This window comes from Falco punctatus, assembly GCF_963210335.1.
Source record: "Falco punctatus genome assembly, chromosome: 1".
Lineage (NCBI taxonomy): Eukaryota > Metazoa > Chordata > Aves > Falconiformes > Falconidae > Falco > Falco punctatus.
The window spans coordinates 20,196,304-20,217,174 of record NC_137580.1 but is presented as its reverse complement, the minus strand read 5'-3'; the positions used below and the strand labels follow the sequence as shown (position 1 = coordinate 20,217,174).

Below are 20,871 nucleotides of genomic sequence, written 5' to 3'. Positions count from 1 at the left end.
AAAGTAACTCCCTTGGAGAGCCCATCTATAGATGGGTTGGCCAAGCAGTTTTGCGGTTACGAAGCATGACCTGGGTCTGCTCTTCCAAACGCCTGCTGCAGGGGGAGGAATGCGATGATGAGAGATATGCACATCTTCACCTTCTGAGATCCTGCTTTTAGCACTCTGTTGCCTCTCTTTGCATATCCTCGATGCCTTTTGGAGCCCTACTAACACGTATGGACAAGTTTGGCTAACCCTGAAGTGTGGATGCCTGTGTCTGGGAAGCAGCACATGCCTGCCTGGATGTGAGGTGCTGAGTGGTCTTATTAGCTGTGTGGGGGAAGCAGAGGAGTCCTGGGCTGGAAACTGCTGATGCAAGTGCCTTGTTTCTGGTAATTCAAGTAGTGTTTATGTACCCTACACTTTCTCAAGAAACTCTGAAAGCCCCGATTCCAATGCCTGCTTTACAATTATCTGACAACTAATTTAATAAAACCTCTGCAATTAACAAGCTGAATTCATGCAGCTTGTGTTCTTGAGGGCCTCATCTGAAGGTTATGCAATTACTAACGGGCAGAACTTGCAGATGTTGCACTGATTCATGAAGCTCTGCTTTAATGTTAAAAAGATAAAAATAAAAAATTACCCTCACCATGTTGTTTCTGCTTTGCTATTTCTAAGCTATGCAAATCCAGGAAGCTGCCTGTTGCACATGATGATAAATCGCTGGTTGGGGTAAGATATCCAACAAGCAACCAAAAAATAATAAAATATTAAATGCATTTTCATATTGTATGCATTCTGTTTACACGTTATTCATCAGAGACTCTGAATCTGGTTCAGAATAATAAATGTGGAAGGGGCCAGTTCTTTTCTCAGTAACGAGTAGGTACATCAGAAAGTATTTGGCCTATAGCTCTTCCCTTGAGGAGCTCTGCCTTAAAAAGATATGAAGAAAATGTCAACAAACTCACAAGATTTGACCTGTGCTCACATCATTTGATGTGAGAAGTGCAGAGGAGAAAGTTAAGGCAGGAACTGAATAAGAGGGAGAAGGAAAGTAGGGTGCCAAGTGTATCCATAAAAATTAGAATTTTCTGATTTGTGAGTAAGAACAGCAGGTTTTATTAGTGGCTTATAAACAGCACTGAAACCTGGAAGTGACAATGAACTGCAGCCCACGGCTTAAGCCCATGATAGAAGGTTATAATTCATATGCCATCTAGAAGTGGAAATCTTGTTGAAAGCTACTCTTAAAATTAGTTCATCACTTGGTGCTGAATACTCTTCTGTCAGAATGTGTCTCAAGGAACAGCAATAGGAGTGAGGGGCAACAATTTTAAGAGTAAGAAATGATAAATTCTGTGAGGGGAGGAGGGTGACTTTATTGTCACCCTTTGACTCATCAATATTATTCTGAATTTAAGAGTTTGTTAGATCCAGAAAGTCTGGGTGTTCAATGGCAATAAAGGAATTGTATTTGGCTAAGAAGAAGGGATAGGTGGATAGCAAAGGAAGAACTACTAGATGTTTTTATGGCAGAAACCCAAGCCAACCAAACAGATGCTATTTAGTAAGGAGAGGCAAATGAAGTTTGGATACATAACTGCAAAAGTTGTTCTTCTCCTGGAAAAAAACCACAATCCTCATCTTTATCTGTTTGTGGACTTGTGTGCTTTTTCAGTGCTTCAAAGAGAATGGAGAACCATGGAAGCCAAACAGGATGGTGTGTCAGCAAACAAGGCATGCTACAACAAATATATAAATGAACTGAGCAGCGTAACAAGTAATAAGTATATTTTACTGCCTGGCTTGCCTTAGACTTGTGGCCTAAACTGCAGGGAATGTGCATTTTGACAGCATGCAGTTTCCTGTTTCTTCCTGAGTGAGACTGGTGATCTGGTTAGACTTTGCCACCTACCACAGAAAAAAGTCCTGCCACAGACTTTCCTACAAAACTTATTCTGAATACCTGGCAGGAAATTGAAAATGGGAGAAAAACCTAAACATGAAGTATTAAAGATGGCGTGGTTGAATCTATCAACTGATCTGACCCATAAGAAAAGATGCAGAAACTTGGTTTATTTAGGCTAGCAAAACAGAAGACAGGTAATGTCATAATATTACATAATCTCTTCTCACTGGCATTTACCTTCTTTTATTTAAGCAAAGTGATAACACGACACACAGAAAAAATCATGCTGACTGAAAGCCTTTTTAGACTTCAAAGTAGAAGGAGCTCTTAATTTTTTAAACAGGGATGGCCAGGAGCAAGTGGGGTTTTTTTGTTTGATGGTTGTATGGTTGGTTTTTTGTTTTTTGGTTGGTTTTTTTTTCATTTGACTCGAGGATGGCAAAAAAGCAGGCCACTTCTGTGGTGGAGTTTGAGCTCTTTGAGAGACTAGATGAGATGGTTGCTGTTATACAAGAGATCAGGCTCAAAACCTCAAGAACTCACCTCTTATCTAGGTTTTCTGTTCCCAGAGAAGATTTGGCAGGACTGTATTCTACTCCTGTCTGTGCATCATCAGAAACAGTAATTTAGTTCACAGTAATTACCACTGTATAATTGCTTAAATCAAAGGGGGTGTTAGGGGTCTACCTTTAAAGTGTCCTAGAACCTGTTGCAGTTCATGGGAACTGGGATTAATAATAAATTAAACAGAGAGCCTAAAATAGCCTTCCAGAAACTTAGCCCCAGGAATTGTCTGAAGTGAATTGGTTTTATTTGGTATCTAACACGGAGAAAATGCATACACAAGTGGCAGCAGTAATTAAACTTTCCAGAGTGATTACAAGTAAAACTGAAATCGCGTAATAAGCTCGGCTGTAAAACACAGCACACCACTTAAAGAACTATAATGATACATGTCATGGACCCAAAGCAATGCAATGTGGATGTTAATTATTTGAGCAGTTAAGTTCTGTAATTAAAATCAGACTTCTCTGATAGCTGTGGCTGTCTCCACATTCCTTTGAAGTGTCTGACCTTGATGAATATTTGCTGAACTAAATGACCATAGCTACAATTGAGACACAAACACGTTTTGGAGTTGTGGAAAGATGAGCTCATGCAGAGTGTGCACCACCCACAGCCTGATCCGTGGGCAGTGATTACTGTAAGCCTAGACAACCAATTTTGTTTCCGTGTGCTCTGAAGATACTCTCGGCTTGCATTTACATTCAGAGATGCTTTTGGCAGAATCAGTCCTTAGTTTGCCTACTCTGACTAGACATTTATAGTGGGGCTTTGCAAAGATGTGCTGTCAGCTGAAATTCATAGCGTTAGTCACATTGTTGATTCAGCTAGTCGTTCTGAAGTCTGGGCTATGTCTCCTATCCAGTTTCTTCCTTACATATTCTTTTCTTTGAATTATTGCTGGTCTAGCACTGTAATAAAATAATTCTGTGTACATATAGCATATTTTATAGTAACATATGTATTTGCTTATTTTGCCAAAGACCTTCAGGAATAATTTTTAAGAATGCTGTACTTACTGAAGTTGTACTTGCCTCTGAAAACACTGGGACTTTCCAAACAGACCATTCATTTCTATGAGGTTAAGGTACTATAGGATTATTCCTTTAGGATGGGAAAGATGTAAGAGAAACCTTAATCATTTCAGTTTAAGCCCAGTTTGAAATGAGACTCCCTACTACACCTGATCCATACTGTTGGTGTTCATAGAATAAAAAGTATTAAAATCAGAGCTATAAGGAACTCAAAGTCAATTAAACCATTCCCAAGGATTTATTCATAGCATTTATTTGGGAACCCTGACATTATTAAACCTATAAGGATCTATTGTGAGAATTGCAACTTCAGTTGTGCCTAAAACCAGACCTAAGAGACATTCTTTACAAACTTAAAGCCTTGAAGCAATTTGATTTCTTTGGAGTTGGGAAGGCGTAATTCTGTTTGGGATTCTGTCTGGTTTGTTTGGGTTTTTTTTAAGGGGTCATCTCAAACTAGTTTTCCACTTAAATTTGACAAGAAAATGCCAAAATAAAAGCAGCATATTAAAAATACTATTCTGTTTAGTATTTTATTCTGCATTAATTTGTATTATATTCTGTTTTATATGGTACATGATAAAGTATAATCTGCTCAAAGTAATTCAGTTGCAGAAATCATGGTCTGAAGTGGTAAGCTAGGTGTTTCTGATAAATTGAAATTGGCTGATTTGGAGAAGTGATATCTGGTATCATTTTTTTATTCTCCTGAAGGAAAACTAGCGTGTCTCTCTTGACATGCATTCTTGCTATCTGCTGATCTTGGCATTTAAGAATGCTGCAGAACAGGACAGGACAGAGTTAAGAGAATTTGGATGAGTAAATTCTCTGATGGCTCTTTAGGAAGTTATAATCTGTAAAAGAACTTCAGTTGCAAGGAATCTCTTGTACTTAGAAGGCAAAAAGGGAAAAGTAAAAGCCCTTATTGCACACAGCTTGCTATCTCACACACACGCATGCACACGTGCGGACACACACACCACCACCACCCCCCTCCACAAACACATCCCCCATATGTAGCCAGGTTTGAGGGAAGAAGTTAAATGGTAACTGTTTTTTTTCCATGGTGGTGCAAGAATTTTGTGAACAGCTGCTGACTGATTCTGTCTGTGCAATTGGACTGATGGCTCTCTGAGTATTTATTCAGGGCTGCCAAGTTATGAAATGTTTGATATACAAGCTGAGTGTGAATAAAGGTTTTATTACGTTGAACAAGACATCTCTGCTCAAAATTCCCTTGCTTACATTTGCCTGGCTACTAATGACCTGTTAGTTAAATGTTGATATAAAAATGTCAGATGGACTAAAACAGATCAAATAATATTTCTTCTTAGGTCTGCTTTTTAAATGTTTTATGGTTAATATCACTGGGTTTCCCTCCTCTTCTGATGCGTATTTACTGGTTGTTACACAGTCACCTTTTTAAATACAAGGTAAACCCACAAATCATCTGGCTGCTTTTATTGTAATCTGTATGAACAGAGTTGTTTCTGCTTTCATAGATGAAGGAATAGTTTCTAAACAGGGTGTGTGCAGAACTTTTAAAGTTTTTTCTTTATATTTAAAATGATAACTCTGAAAAATAGCAAGCTTTCCAGGGTCTAATATCTTTCAAATATGCTAAGAAAAGCTTGAATTAATCCTCTTTAGGTCTGTCTCAAGTCTTGAAATACTAATGTTGCCGTATTTTTAAAATTCCAGATTATACCTGTACTTTCACCTGTCTTTCATTTTTGTACAGAAAGAATTATCATTTAATGTGATAATGATTAAAGAGTGATGTGATCAGTTTCTTAGTTTTCTTACATTCTTTTTCTCTTCTTTCAATGTGTTTCTGTAAGTGAGGACAAATAGGAAAGGCAAAATGAAGACTTCGGCATTTCAGAAAATTGATCTGTTTAAGTACAGTGATGGAGAAAAAGTTACAATATTTTATGTTAAATGATTTTATAATTTTCAACAAGATCTAGTTACTAATACTTAATCATGATATTAATTATATAGCATTTCAGAAATAATAACTAATGCAAGAAATTACAGAGTAAATGCAAAGATTGCTTTCAAAAGGGATGCTTCAATCATGCTATTGTGGTGCTGCAGTACAAGTCTGATCCAAACAAATGCCCTTATGTCTGTAGAAGGATTTTGGAAAAAATGCTTCTGGAAGCAAATGGCACTAGACGATAGTAAAATCATGAATGATGCCCAGCCGAATTTACTTAAATTCATAGAGCTATATTTCATGTAGCTGCCATGCTATAGCCAAATGGTATTTAAAGAACTCCAGTAACCTTTATGCATAGAAGTAGTTTTGCAGTTACCCAAAGCATATAGATATAGACTCTTTCGTGCTCTTCACACGTGAGAAAACTAATAATGTGTGAACCACTCTTATTGTTGATCTAAAAGGCTTCAGAGAATTAGTACCTGAGCCTTGCTGGCTCCTAGGCAGTCATGCTGAACAAGTAAAGCATTACAAGCAGCATTGTATTTTGTTCTTGTCAGCTAAGGTTTCCAAGTGTTGTAAAATTCTTTTGTGTTTCTGATCCTTCTCATAATATTGTTGTATGATACTATAACTGTACAAGAGTTCAGCACCCTATGAGCTGACATCTGGAAACTATTAAAGCTCTTCATAGAGCATAGGGTGGCACAGGAACAGCTGATGCATTGGTAAAGATCAAAACCTTTCAGTTGTGCCCTGGTAGGGTAAGTGATTGCCAGGTTAAGGCTGGTAATCTCTCTGGGTGTTTCAGACAGACTTCTGGTATATGTACAGCATGATACAGGGCTGCATGTATAGTATGGCTGGATGCCTAAATGATCCATGTGAAAAGAATATGGAACATTGCTGTTGTGGTTTTGTTACAATCAGTTAGTGACAGTCCAGTCTGTGAAAAGTGACAGCTACTTCTCTGTGGTGAAATTTCACCTCTGAAACAAACAATTTTGAGTCCAATTGTGTGCCTTGCATTTGATTTGTACATGTGCACAGTGGCTCTGCGGTACACAGCATGAATCATAGGTAGGTTGTCTTGTCACATGTGGCATGAATTGTACAGTAGTATATTCCATGTTGTTGTGATTCAAACTTAAGGAGCTCACTTACAGGGCAACCTAATTTTTCCTCTTTCCTTTCTTCTTTTGTACTGGTAGCTTAAATTCATTGTGCAGTTTGAGTCCAAAACCAGGTATTTTAAACACACACATTGTGAGAAGATTTATGCAAGGCAGTTTGTAGATCATTACATATTTTCTACAGAAATTAGGAAAGCTTATTGTAAAAGTCAAGATGAACTGTAGCTTTTCATTACTACTTTTTCTGGACTCTTACTTTGTTTTATTAATATCATAACTCGCAACCCTCATCAAGCTCCCTCAATTCTCATGATTCTAGTTAGAGGCTGAAAGCACATGTTCTAAGAATGACAGAAGACAGAATTTATTGCTGTTAGAAAAACTGTTTTTAGGCAGATGTTCAGTTCAGTTTGGTACTGGTAAAATGATTCATAAGTTTAAAAAATGGCTCCTGAAATTTTATGTAGATCATCCCTATAAAAATAAGTGAACTAAAAAAGGATAAACAGGATTGCAGATAATAAATAATATTGTTAGGTGGCTTTCTAAGAGCGTCAGATAATTGTTAATAAGTCTGAAGTCTGTGTTGAGTAAGGAGAAAGATTGTACATAAAATAGTGGTATGAAAGATTTGAAAACATGTTCAGTGTTGGGTACATGCATATATATATATATATGTATATCCCTATATGTATCCTGATAGAGTTAATGGATCAAGTCTTGCAGAGAGCTGCATGTAGGCAGATTCTAATATTTGTCATGCCAAAGTTGGTACTTGGGCTGGATGAAACCAATTCCAGGGCCCACATAAGTAATTTTAAGAACTAGGTTTAAGAACATCATCTCTCTTACGATGATGCCATGGCCACAGAAAATACGGAAATTATCAGAAATCTTTATTAAAAATGCTTCTTATTTTTAGTCTGAAATAGCTGCTGGTGTATATGTTATCACTGCTTGTAGAGGGAAGACCAAATTGCACCAGAACATTGCTGAATATATCTGAAGTCTTTCATTCTCTTTTTGCCCTGGAAGCCTGTGCTAGTTTATCCAAGCCTCAGGTACAGAAATTAATGTCATGCTAGACCTTTACAGAAATCTTGTGGGTTACTGCTTAGGGACAGTCTCCTTAACTGTGTAGAATTCATGTAATTTTGATGGTACCATTTAACTGTTTACTGAAATGTTAGCATGAGTCGTCCGTCTGCTTAAAACCACTTTTGGGCTGTGCTCATACCCTTATTTAGGTTCCAGCTCTGTTCCCTGGAGCAAAAGACTTTGCTCTGGTTTGTCCATCTTTGCTTCAGTAAAGGAGGAGGTTAACAGCAACTTGTTGGTGTTGGCATGCAACAGTGCTGCTTGGGCTTTCTCTCACCTCTCCTTTCAAGGAGAAAATGCTGAGGCTTTTGGTTATAGAGCCATAATCTAAACACAAGCATGTAGTTCTAAGTGAAAAGATGAAATAATGAAATGGCTAAGAGACAGGATTGGACTGTAAATAAGAGGTAATGAAATAGTAAAAACTTGGGGGAAAGGTAGGATGCAAGTGAAGCCTGGAGATCAAAGTGACCCACTAGCAGAGCAGATGGACATAAAACTAAATGAGTACTGGGATGCGGAAAGTTTAAGGGAAGTCTGAAATTGGAAAGGCAAATCCCAAATCGCCCTGGACAGAACCAGACTGTTGCTGACCCTTAGTAGCATTTCCTGCTAAAGAAAAAAATACATGAATAGGGTCGCTCTTATAATGGTCACTAACACTATTCCATAAAAATGGAACAAACATAGAATAAACAATTTTTTACTAAGGCTTTACTTGATCTCAAGGTAGAGACTTGCAAACCATTTATTTACTGCTGGTCCCATACTGCTGTTTTTAAATTGTTATATGCAATGATGCCAGCTCTCAAACTGGCCTTTGAAATTGTCTCGATGAGCTGCAGGCTAAATGCCTTCAGGTGAGAAATCGCCGTTTGGCAGTAGTGGCTTGGTTAAAGACTCTTAGTGGAGCCATTGGCCTCGCAGAGGGAAGAGCTTGGCAGCCTTCCTCCCAGTTCTGCCGTGGGTGCTGCTAAGACCTGGCCTTGGCTTAGAGAGTAGGGCTGTGGCAGTGAGGCATGGATGTGCTGTCTCAGCCTGGTGAGTAAAGCTGGAGGGGCACAACTTGTGTTTGGGTGTGAGCAGGCAGTGTGTGGAAGAGGAGGGACTAAGAGAGACTGTGCTGCAGGAGCAACTGAAGTGAGAACAGGTGCTGCTGTTCCCAGTACTGATGGTGGTACCTACCACTGCTACCTAAACTAATGCTGGTTGAAAAGCTTCTAGCACACAAAAGCCGGCATTACTTCCTTCAATATTCCCTGCTCTTTGTACTTCTCTATGTGATGAACACCAGATGTAGCAATGGGACTGTGAGTGAATTTGTGATGCAGCATGACATCTAGGTAGTAAGTAGCACTAGTCTGTAGGTACGTACCCTGTCCTGCATGTATCCTGTACCTGTGCATGAAGAAAGGGCAAAGACATCGTGTTGTTTCTGCCTCCCATCTCTAATGGTTTACACAAGCAAACTAAGTTTGGGACTGCTCAATACTGGATTTATTCCTCTGAAATACAACAATATAAAAAAAGATTTTTTTTCTTGCCTGACAGACCGGCCTACTTAGATGTGGCATCACATCTATTTAGTGATAAACACATTTATTTTGTTCTACTAGCCCTGCAAAGCAAGGGAGCAAGGAGATAAATTGTATTTTCACTGAATTTCAACCAAATTATATCTATTTGAGTCATTACAAGTCTACATGCTACTGAATTCTTATTACTGGTGACAGTGTATCAACCAGAACAGATAAAGTTTGATTTTCAGAATCCAGGCTAGAATCTTGCTGAGCCGAAATCAAGAAATACCTTTCAAGTTGTAATTTAAATATCTCTGGCAAACACATAAGGCAACCCTAAAGCACCAAATGTACATATTTATTTTGGAGAATAAGATCGCACTCTTAAGACATTGAAGTTAATATTACCACCCAAATTAAAAGGGCAGTTTGCTTAAGCAACTGGGATTTTGGTAATCAGAGAACACAGGCATACTATCTGCTATAAAAGTAGGCAGGAAGTCTTCATGATCCCTCTCAATTCGTCAAATTTATCTCCAGATTTGAAATTAGACTAATTTATTCCTATGTACTTTTCAGAGGAGCACCTGCCCAAGAAACTGGTGTGTGTTACCTTGAAGTGTAAGCCTATGCAAATAATGCATTTCTAGCTACTGCTCAGAGAGATCAGTTCATTACAATATAAATTACTAATTTCTACATGGAAAAGGGATGGCAAATAAAATAATTTTATTCCTGTCTTGCAAGCAATTAGCTCAGTTCTTTGGGAAGTAGCTCAATATAGAGTTCATATCTTGATGCTGATCTACTATTGTCTTGGAGTACTGAGGGCTATGCAGACCTGCATGTTGTGGATCTAACAACTAAGATGAAATCAGGCTTTGACCTAATAGAGAAGAAAACCTAGCAGATACCCATGTTTCCAAGCCAAAGGCTGGCTCCCCTGGAAAGATAAATTAAATGTAATTGATTTCTGCTAGCTTTCCTGCCCAAGAGCTTTAAGCCTTGCACATGGTTTTAGAATGTTTTTACAAGCTGGAAAAATGGGCCAACAGGAACCTCATGCAGTTCAACAAGGGGAAGTGCAGAGTCCTGCACCCGGGGAGGAGCAACCCCAGGCACCGGGACGTGCCGGGGGCCGACCGGCTAGAAAGCAGCTGTGCAGAGAGAGCCCTGGTGGTCCTGGTGGGCACCCAGCGAACACAGTCAACAGTGTGCCCTTGCGCAGGGGACTAACAGCATCCTGGGCTGCGTGGGGAGAGTGTTGCCAGCAGGTCAAGGGAGGTGGTCCTCGCCCATCTGCTGAGCTCTGCTAAGGCCACACCTGGAGTGTGGGGTCTGGTTCTGGGCTCCTCAGTAGAGGACAGATGTGGAGCTGTGGGGGAAGAGCCCTGTGAAGGGCAACTAATGTGATTAAGGGACTGGAGCATCTCTCCTGTGAGTAAAAGCTGAGAGAGCTGGGACTGTTCAGCCTGCAGAAGGGACGGCTCAGGGCAGGTCTCATCAATGTGTACAAATACCTGCAGGGAGGATGCAGAGCGGATGGAGCCAGGCTCTTTTTCTTGGTGCCCAGTGCCAGGACCAGAGGCCGTGGGCACAAACTGAAACACAGGAGGTTTCCCATGAACATCAGGAAACTCTCTCTCTCTCTCCCCCTGCCCTGTAAGGGTGACCAAGCGCTGGGACACATTGCCCAGAGAAGTTGTGGAGTCTCTGTCCTTGAAGATGTTCAAAACCCATCTATATGTGATCCTGAGCAACTGGCTTTAGGTGGCCCTACTTGAGATGACCTCCTGAGGTTCCTTCAAACATCAGCCATTCTGTGAAGTTACACTAAAATAAAGCTGCTGCATATGTTTTATTTTTAAGAAACAAGTGCTTTTAATGCTTTTCTGCTAGGAAACTACTATTAGAAATACATCTGATTATCAAAGTCTCTTGCAGGATAAACAAGAGCTGATTGGCACTGAATATTAGAGTCCAGATATGTCATATTTTCCTATTGTTGTGCCAAAGCTATTAAAGTTGCACCTGAAACTAACAACTCTAAACAGGCAGTCTTTGGCTTTACTGTAAGAAAGATCAAGTCCTGTTCTTCAAAGTCTGTTTAGGGATTGCTGGTTTTAATAAAATCTGACTTTGTGCATGTTAAAGAGCAGTTGTGCAGTTATCACTGGTTTGTGCTCTGTATTTCAAACAAAGAAGACAAAAGTAATAGCAATACAGACTTTTTTTTTTTTTAATGCCTGTGGCTATGATTTTTCACTCTTAAGGTTTTAGACCTAAAGGAATGAAGTCTAGGCACATGCTCAGAGAACAAGTGATAAGGATCAAGGAAGATTTTAAGACCTGCAGCTCATGACAAACTACAATGCTTTATAAACAGATTTACAATTAGCTTCTTAGTTATGTTCTGATGAGATTTCTGAGGACTCAAAGAATTCTTGGTGGCTCAGAAAGAGAAGTTAACCTTCCCCTAATATGCCACATGTTCTGTCAGATATGCAGAGGCAATGGAAAACATTTGTCAAAACAGATGGCAGCGCTAGCCCCCTGCCACTGAATACAAATGGTAAGTTCAAGGTCCAGTTAATGGCAGGTGAGCCAAGAAACATTTGGAGATTCAGTTTAACATTGAATATACCCCAAAGAATACACTATTACAATTCCAGGACTTCTTGGCTGTGGCCAAACTCTGAATACTGCAAGAACAGTAATTTCATGGTTTATACTTCCAGCCAGAACAAAGAACTGCTGAGGTGTGTGAAAACTAAGATGTAGCAGTTAACATGGTTTCAAGTTTTTTGAAAAGACGTGCTTGACAGCTGGTTCAGTCCAGCAGAATGTTTTTTGCCCAGTGTTTCATGGTAGTCTACTATGCCATTAGACTGCTTTCCATATACTAAAATAAATATTATCTTAAAAGCAATTACGTGTATAGAATATACTAAGAGACTAAATGTGAAAATATCTGGTTTTTCTATTAACAAAATGCTGGCATGTTACACTAAAGGAAGTTTCACAGAACAGTTAGGTAAAGCATGGAAACTATGATCTGTATAGCTGAAGTGTTATTGCTGGTGGCATGACTACTAAAAGCAAAACAGTTGCAGAGATGTTGTCTTACATGCATCCAATGAAATAGATACTGGGGTAATTTGTGCTTATTACGCTAATGAAAAGAAAAATGCTAAGATTTAAATGATTCACTGTTAAATAAGCAAATGTTACTTGCCAGTGTTTGAAATATGAGCACAGAAAAAGCTCCTACAAAGTGTTTGCAATAGTGACATCAGTGCTTTGTATTGACCCTGATCAAGATAATGGTTACTTAATCATGTATTATTCTGTAAAGGTGGTTTTTCTTGTACAGAATGGATACGGTGCTACTCACTGCAATGCATTAAGTGCAATTATACTACACCATGTCTGTCTCTCGCTTTGTATCCTTTGCCTGTATGTTAGGAATTAGGCATTGAACATCAGAAGTGTAGCGCTGTTGAAAACATAACTAACTACTTAGTCTTATACACTTGTGCCTGTTGTGAGGTTTAGAATGTTCCCAGTCACTCCTGGCTGTGCTCCCTTCTGTCTTCTGCACACTGCAAGGGAGTGTACAGCCACAACTTCAGATCAAGAGGAAGGGCTGAAAGATAGGTAACGTGCCTGACAGTTGTCAGACTACTCGTATTTGCTTTCCTCAGCTTAACATTAATGACTTTATAAGGATTAGTTAAGGCTACCAGACCTACTCTACTTTTTTCTTCTAAAATTTCTTGAACCTACAGCATAGTCTTTTAAACTGATAAGTGAAAGCCAAGGTATAGTTAACTACATCTTAAGGGAAGCTGCTAAACACCCAGTGTTACTACTTTTTTTTAGAGTTGTAAAGGAGTGTTCGTGTGCGATGTACCCTGTGTAACTTGCAAGTGGCTGTGGAATGATGGCAGGCACTTTCTATACCTGTGGTTTCAGGTTGGGCCTCGAGACCATACTTAAAAACCCACTAGCCATATAAAGATGTGAAATTCTTCCTCCTCCAAACCCTTGTGATCTTTATGCAACAGATTTGGCTAGGATGTCACCATTACTTCCCGTAAAGCAGAATTAGGAGATATGTGGAAAAAAAAAAAAGCTGTTTTCTATTAGGAATTAGGCACTGAAGGTCAGTGCAAGACCAATATGCAGATGTTAACACACCTCAGCTGGCAGTAATATTCAACTTTTAAAACACTGTATGCTCCAAATAACCTTAGTAGATACATGCTAAAGTACATAGAGATGTGGGAGGTAATCTACAATACTACGAATCTTGAGGATTTTCTTGACAGATAACAGCTTGCTGTTGTGGCTATCTCAGGAGATTTGCGGTTACTTGGAAGCAGCACATTTCTATGCCTCTTCTTGACAGTACCTGGGTTTAATTAAGTCTGCTGTTAGCTAAATATCTCTATAGATAAGAATCTATCTTGAAGGAACCTGCTGCAGAAATCCAGATTGGATGGCAAAGAATTATGGTTGCCAAATTTGTTTACATAGTTATATAGATATTTTTTCTTTTTAGCTGAGAGTTTCACTGTGTAGTTTGACAATAAAAAGTCATTCCTGGACTAAAGCATTTGGAAACAATATAGGAGAATGGAGATGGATGTACAAAACTAGAAAGCAACTACTTCAACTACATCCATCATTTAAAACAGGGAAAAAATATCTATAGGTGAATTGCGTTTTCAGAAGTCTGGCTAAAGAACAAGGTATTTCTTGTTTTTTGTGAATGTGTATGGTACTGTACAAACCAAATGTTATTTTCCCTTAATACATCTCTAATCCTAGGTTCTTCCACTTTAATCTAACAGTGACAATAATACAACATTTGATTTCACGATTTTCTGTGGCTATTAATCCTATGAGCTTAGATCCCTTTGTTAAAACATAATTGAAATTTAGCAACCTGCCTACTTTATCCTTCTAGTCAAATTTGTCCTCATTTGACAGGGCTCCTTTCTAATTTTACCTTATTAAATTTTGTGAGAAAGAACAAAAGTGGTCTACTTATTACTCAGGGTCAATGGATCAGATAATTCAAGGTGTGATAAAATACCTCAGAGAATACAGCTGTATGTAGTAAGCATTACTGTTATTAGGCCATGTTAAAGTAGAAGTGCAATTACCGGTTCTTCTGTAAATGCCATCAATATGCTACACCTAGCAGGTACCTGTTTTTCCTGTAGAACATGGTTTTGGTTTTGTTTTGCATTTTAAAATGTACCATGTCATTTTAAGTTGCTAAATGGTGTGATTTACTGACTGTTCTTGATAGATTACGTTGGCATCTCATGAGGGTTGCATGCAGGATTTCTTCCCTTAAAATACAGCCAGTTCTAAGAAAACAGCATTATTCTTGTGAAAACAGCATTTATATATTTCTCTTGCATGTTCCTCCTCAGCATCATCTTACTGGGAACATGTTCAATTTGCCAAAAGATCTTCTGAACTCTGGCTGCAAACCATTCTGTAGCCCACATTTCTCATGCAAATACCATATGACCTCAGGCAGGTAGAGAACTTCAGATTCTCTAAGCATATTATCCTCAACCAACTTTACAGTTTTCCGAGTTTGACTGCTGCATATTCAAAGCACTGTTTACTTATTGTACTTGTTATTTAGACTCTATAATTTGTATCTAGGCAGTTTGATTTCAATCTTACCTCAGTATTCACAACCTCATCTTGCTGAGAAGTCTTACCCAGGCTCCTTATCCTGAAAACTCGGGGCTTTTTATTTGTTTGATTAACTTCCATGGCTTGCAAGCAATCCAGCTTTTGTTCAGTCGGTGTTCGGTAGGCTGGTGCATGCCTCTGCACTGCTTGGGCTTTCTTTAATTAACATATGGACTATAATATATTGTTTGTTTTGAATCTGATGTCATGGGAAAAAGTGTTGCTTGAGTCAATATGGAAACTTGCCCAAATACGTTCAAGTTGTTTCTTCCTTGACTGTAGTATCTGCTTGAAACTTTTCACTTGCCTTCTGATGGTTATTCCTGTTCATCCACAGGCTGTTTCCAATCCAAATATAGTGTTACTTGATTGAAAAAAAAAAAATAATCTCCAAGAAGCGGTTCTCTTTTTAGCACGTTTAACAATCCCAACCAAATCCCTTCTGAAATACCACGGTCCAGTTTGTCATAGAAGGTCACAGGCTTGCTAAGGCTGTCCCTCTGGACATTTCAGCAACTTCTGTGTCTGCACAGCTAGAAAAACTCTGCTGAAATGTGGAATGTTTTTCAGACCCTTTTTCCCCTCCCTCTGAAGCTGCTGTGAGGAAGCAGTGAACTAGGGTACCCTTGTGAAAATCCTATTGACCCACAATTTGGAATGTGCAGCCAGTTCAGGGCTGTGTCCTACATCAGGGTCCTATGCTTGAGGGTTTTTTCCACTGAAGAAACCTTTCAGATAATATTTGGGAAGGGCTTTAAAAACACAGCCAAAGTGATTTTATTTGCTTGGCTGCTTAACTAAAGAATATTAGTCAGAGCAAACTAATGTAACTCCACTGATGTTAATAGACCTTGAGATACAACTGAAGAACAAGCCCTGAAATTCTAGGGAAATTATACAGGTTGAGTTTAAAAAACTCTAATGCTGCCTTACAGTGTATAAAGTGTTAAGATTGTTTCCTACCCAACTAATTTCTAATTATCTTTTTCTTTATTAACTTTTCCATTATACTCTTTTTCTGTTGATGTCATAGTTTTGCTATAAGAAAACAAGAGCTCTGTTCAAGATAAGGCTCTCCTGAGCTGTACCTTCAGATGTGTAGTACCTGCTCAGGACAAGAGGCTCAGCAGGCTTCAGGGCTTGCATGTTCCTGGTGAAACATTCAAAAAATGAAAATGTAACCATTTGTTTTGTAAATACTAACTGAGGTTTTTCTGTAACTCTTAACCCAGCTGCTTAAGAACAGATTTTCCTGGGGACAAAAAAGATACTGTTCTAACTTGAGGGTTGTCTCGCAGCCAGATTTCAAGCTCCTGTTATAAATCATTATGGCTCTTCAGACAACAGATGAAAAATATGAATGTTGGCAAAACCCTCTTTCACCGCATTTGTTCCAAAAATGGATGAACTATTTTCTAGAAACTTAAAAAAAAATAATAATAATAATCCAGAGTCTAAGAAGAAGAAAAAAATTCAACCTAGCTGGTTGAAGCGTGACATATTTGAAAACTAAAGTGTGTAATGACATAAGTAGTCAGACTGAACTGTCAGTAGCACAACATGCTCACCTTTTAAAAGTCACATAAAGACTAAAGGGAAGGGTCGAGATATTTCCATTCTGTTTCTTTCCAACAAAAGATACTTTAGTAGACAGACAAAAATCCTTGAACAGAACTGGATGCTACAGGACTTCATAAAGTGGGTTCCAGTGGTGGAGTTGAACATAGTGTGTGTGGTATGTATTAGCTACCTGGATGTTATTGGAAAATAGGAAAAAAATGTTTGTACATCATATGTATTTTTTTAAAGATAACAGAAAAGTAATTCTGGAAAGCGTAATCAACACTTACAAAGTTTTAAATTTTGCTTAACTCTTCCCAGGATGCCTCCCAGCATGTAGCAGATTTTTCTGGTATTCATTAAACTATTAAAAAAATTCCTTCTTCTGTTTCACTAAACAAAAAAAACCCTGTTCATTATAGAACAGTGCCCACGTTTTGCAAGAGCTGCAAAATATTTTCTGGCATTCTAGTTGTGTTGCATGCTTTCTTAGTTTCATGTAAAATAACTTCATACTCTCAGAAATGATGTTGGTAATTACTACTTTTAATGCATTATGGGGTTAAGTCTACTTCAATGTCATCTGACAAACCACTTCTATTTTTGTCAGCATTAGAATTATTATATTATATGGTTGGCTGAGGAACTACATGTAGGGAGATCTTTGGTTTTAGCTGGCTTTGGAGGATCTGCTGAAGACTGCAAAACCTGTACAGTGAAAAGGGGCTAAGAGAGCCTGGCTTTTCTCAGACAGTAATCATCAGAAAAGGCAAGTGTGTAGTCTCACCAAAGAATTACAAACATGCTTATATATTATTGAAATAATGCATATTCTACTATCTAAAGCACTTTGAACTCTCACAAGGAACTAGATTATAAAACAAACAGAAACTTTGTTGAAGTCAGTCTCTTCCAGACACACTTAGGCTGATGTTGAAGATGATAGCAAAATTTATTTAATTTACAAATAGACTCAAAATAAACAGCTACTTGGGTGCAATCTTCCTTTTATTCAGAAGCTAGGATAGGGCTTTTTTTTTAAGCTTCTCTCATCTATTGCATTTCCAGGCCATCCATCAACGCAGCTACAGTTATCCCTTTAGCTGCTCCTACATATATGATGATGAGAGAGAAACCAGGAGCCAGGCAGAAAATATATGGACTGTCATGACACCTTTTGTTGCATTCAATGGTTTTTTTCTCAGAAAAAAGCATCTGACCCTTAAGAACATCACTTGGCAGTGACAAATGTGCACATATTCTGATATTCAGAGGGATTATGTCCTGAGATGATTTCTTAGTTACAAGTCTGTATGACCAGTGTTTATAAAATAGTGGAGGCAATATCCAGGATATTTTTGCTATTTATAATTCCCATTGTTGCAGCTCTCTGGGGATGATTAGATTAGATGACTTCAGTGGTGTGATAGCTATTGATATAAATAACTTTCCAGAAGATTTCCTTATGACTTCAGAACAGATTAGCCAATAAGAAAAACATTTATGAAGGAGCTTCGTTCCCTAGCTATTTTCTGAAAACCATACTAGGCACTGATCTGCATACAGAAAAGCTAAAAAGGCTGAAATTTTTGCGTGCCTAGGCTTTTCATAAAAAACAAAACAATTATCAAACACTTAGGTTCAAATTTCAGAAGTCTCAGGCTCCTTAGTTTCATAAGAATTTCTGAACATTGTATTTTCTGAGAAGTTTAAAGAAAATGGTAGAAAGGCTCACCTAAATGAAAGCCAAAATAAACTGTATGTATTCATTGATGATCAGAAACAAATAGTGTAGTTCAATGAATAGCTAGGGAAATCTGGCCAAGGGACAGATAATTATCCAAAACTCTCCACTTATTTGAAGCAGACGTGAAGGTCTGCTGTTGGAAATGGTCTTGCCTCTGAGAATTCCAGCCTTTCCTGGTTTCAGCCAGGAAAGGAATAGTGGAAGAAGTGCCTCTCGCTCTATTTTGGTACTTCTGCTTTTGATCCCCAAAGAAGGGAAGCAGAGGGATGGCATGTATTTGGAAATAAATTAACAAACTTCTAATTGCTCTTTCATGTGGGTCTATTTCATTCCATTTTTTGGCTGCAATTTTAAATTGTGTTTAAATTTGTTGACTAATGCTGAGGAAATGATCCACTCTTTCTTAGGGGGACCAAAGGTTTCAGGTAGTCTAGAGGTCTACATAACCCAAAGGTGAAGCTGTTTGTAATTTTTTTCCTTGCTAAACCTGAATTCACACACCCAAATACTCAAACTTTGTGTGCCTGTATGTTTGTGTGTGTACAAGTACAATTTGGATAACCTCCGTAGCTTACCTCTGAAAACTGGAATTCCTAGACTTGGTTGTTACTTGACCAAGAGACCTCAGATGTCATAAGAATCTGCTTCTATAATTCAATGATTTCATCAGATGAGGCTTCCTTTAGTTAGCTACAGAAAACACCGGAGTTCTTTGGCATGTCCTGACACTTGCATTTTTCAATTATGACTTCTGTGGAAAGCTGCTTCTAGCACATAACAGGTGTGCAGATAGCGTCCTATAAAGATTTGATTGATTTTATTGAAAAGACAGATAGGGTGGCAGCAAAACATTCAAGGTGTTTGATGTAACTGCAACTCTTTAGCTTGAAAGAATGAACTTGGCTAAATATTATTCCAATATGAAATGTTTGCCGTACTGTGGCATGCTGTTTGCTGTGTGGAAACACAAATGTTCCTCAGCTCAATAGTGTTCTTTGCACCTCTAAACTTTCAAGGTGACAGCCCTGCTTTTCTTGGAGAATATTTTAGAAGTGTTTCAGAGCCATCTAGAATTGGAAAACAGAGAATGAGCTAATCCCTTGGCCAATGAAATATGAATATATTTGAAACTGAGTAAAACTCTGAGACTTGCTGAAGTCTCCTAATGCTAATCAGTCTGCAAGACACTGCAGTGTGGGAATAAGGCTGGCACCATGTACTCCCTGGTGCCAAGGGAGTACAAGCCTTGCCTGTCATAGTAAAAGCAGTGTGTTGCTTGAGGTAAATGAACTGCAATGAACCTTTCGGGTGGGGGGTGGGGGGAGGGAAGTAGTTAGTTTTACTTACCTGCATAATGAAAATTTAGAGGATTACTTAGTGTATTTGCAGTGAAATAAGTGTATGGTTGTGCTGAATTAGATCAGTGGTATGCTACTGTAGATGGTGGTGGCAAGTAGAAAATGCAACTGTAAGGTCACATGCAATCATCTACTTGTAACAGAATGTTTCTCTTAAAGACTGTAATCTGGAATGATAGACTCAACTTTTCAAGACTCTTTTTCTTTCGTATTTCTGTTTAATCTAGCTGATATTGCTAGCCTTGATGTAAGCACTAGGGGATGCAACCCTATCAGGGGGAAAGAGGGATGCTTCATTTTGCGAGATGTTATGCATACTAAAAGACAATCCTTAGGTGAACATTTCATGATTATAGAAATACCACTCCTCTGGAAAAAAAAATAAAATCCTGCTTTTAGAATGAACCAGTCTGCTCTGCCATACTGCCCTGAGCACACGGCCTTGCTACAAATAAAGGCAGTTTTTACCAGCAACAAACCTTGTAATTACTACAAGTCACTTTTTGATTAGAGGAATGTATTCAAGCACAAGAGCCATGGCACCACTGGAAGTGGCTGGAAAGAGTGAGGGACATGGTCACCTATCCACCAGCTTAACTTAAAAGGTTGCTGGCAATAAGTTTGCAGTAGTCTCAGGTTCACACTAATTCTAAAAGTGATTCTCAAAGAGACATTAAACCACCCATGCCCACTGAACCACTCTTGCATTGTTCCTTTTCATCATGTCACATCTGCCCCAAGCTACAGCAGCTAACAAAAGTAAAAGGTATCCTATGTAATATTCTAAAGAGTAATTTGATGAAATTTGTTCCTGCATCTACTGCAGACTGAAAAGCTGCTTGAGTTCTAGCCTGTTTTTCTAACCAAAAGTGCCTCCCTGATATTTCTTCAGGACCCAGAAAAATAGGCACTCTCTGGTTTTAAGGCATGTATTTCAGTATTGATTCTCAGTTCTACTCATTCCAACTCAATGTGTAAGAGCAGAGTTGTTCCCTCCATTCTTCCAGCCTTCAATTGTCTGCAAATGTTAGATGACTTGAGATGAGGAGAGTGTGCAGTGTCCATACAGAACACTGAACTAAGGCTATTTCAAAATGTGGCTGGTGTAATGAGCTTAATATGCCTCTATTTCCACCATCTATAACATGTACTAATGCGAGTATCCTTACCAAAGGAAGTGCTTCTCATGTGAGTATAGTAAACAAGCACGTTTCTCCATCACTGAATTCTGGGATTTATGAATTACTCTACCCACAACTGTTTTGCCTGTTTCTTAAAATTTCTTTCCTTGTTA

The 20,871-nt window shown here is 38.6% G+C and overlaps 1 protein-coding gene across 1 annotated transcript in view; it reads right to left on the bottom strand.

The window, feature by feature from the left end:
* The window catches only part of PDE5A (phosphodiesterase 5A), a 143,895-nt gene extending 124,366 nt beyond the window's left edge, over positions 1-19,529 (bottom strand). Inside the window, exon 1 of the mRNA XM_080373565.1 lies at positions 14,901-19,529. The gene's annotated coding sequence lies outside the window, so the exon portion shown is untranslated. The remainder of the gene's footprint in view (positions 1-14,900) is intronic.
* Between the last annotated feature and the right edge of the window lie 1,342 nt (positions 19,530-20,871).